The sequence below is a fragment of the Sminthopsis crassicaudata genome, chromosome 3, assembly GCF_048593235.1.
Source record: "Sminthopsis crassicaudata isolate SCR6 chromosome 3, ASM4859323v1, whole genome shotgun sequence".
NCBI classification, from domain to species: Eukaryota; Metazoa; Chordata; class Mammalia; order Dasyuromorphia; family Dasyuridae; genus Sminthopsis; species Sminthopsis crassicaudata.
Genome location: NC_133619.1, coordinates 641,497,484 through 641,498,534, shown reverse-complemented (window position 1 = coordinate 641,498,534; position 1,051 = coordinate 641,497,484).

Genomic DNA, 1,051 nt, shown 5'->3' with positions numbered 1-1,051 from the left:
TCTGAAGTTCTGAGAGCTTCTTGCTTATATGTCCCACACTGAGTATACACCAATCATTACATCACTAGGAAACCATTATTTGTTGTAGGAATAAACCAATTCTAAACTAGATTTAACCAGTGTCTCCTCAATTCCACCTAGTACCTTGTTTCAGGTTCTGGCCCATAACATCTCCTTGTAGGGTCAGATCAATCATACTGAACCATGCTAAACTAGATAATTATTGTCTCTATTCATTCCAGTGACTTAGCACCTTGGAAGAATCCTAACAATTTCCTGACTTAGTTTTCCCCACAAGAATTTTTTCACCTGGTTATATTTGAGTCTGGATGAGGTATCCTGTCATATACTTGGCTGCTTTTTGTAACCTTATTTGAAATCATTTGGATCTGAGGTGCTTCATCTAATTATACATATGCTAAATCATTTTGGGTCCTTGGATTTAGGACTGGAAGACTAATATTGATGCTGTTATAGTCATGTCTGTTCTTTATATTCATATAAATATCTTTTACTAAGGTAAAGTTGATATGATATGAAATACTGTATCTTATCAATGATGCATTTTGTCACTTCTACATTGCTTTAAGATAAAGGAATAGAAGATTTTATGATTTTCAATCTGAGATTATAATCATTTCCATACTGAGATTTGTAAATTACCTATTCATACTCATGTATTCCTGCATAAAATATGGTCCTTGAAATTTCTAAAAATATCAAGTTAGTCGGACCAAAGTATAAATCTATTACTTAGTTTAAATTATTTATATAATTCTGTTTTCAACAGAAACTTTTCCAGTTTGCTCATGAAGAAAATAATTTGAGGGAAATCAGTTTTCGTAGAGAAGTAACTTAGGGAATATCTTATATTATTCAAAAGAATAGTCAGTTTTACTTAGGTCTGTTAACTAATGTGAATTAATATCTCTTTGTAGATAATGTCCTGAAATATAAATATGTCTTATTAAAAGGCAACTCATTTGATATATACTCAAAACATTGTATACAATTTGGAATTAAATACTTAGTTTGCTTGCTCTTCCCATCC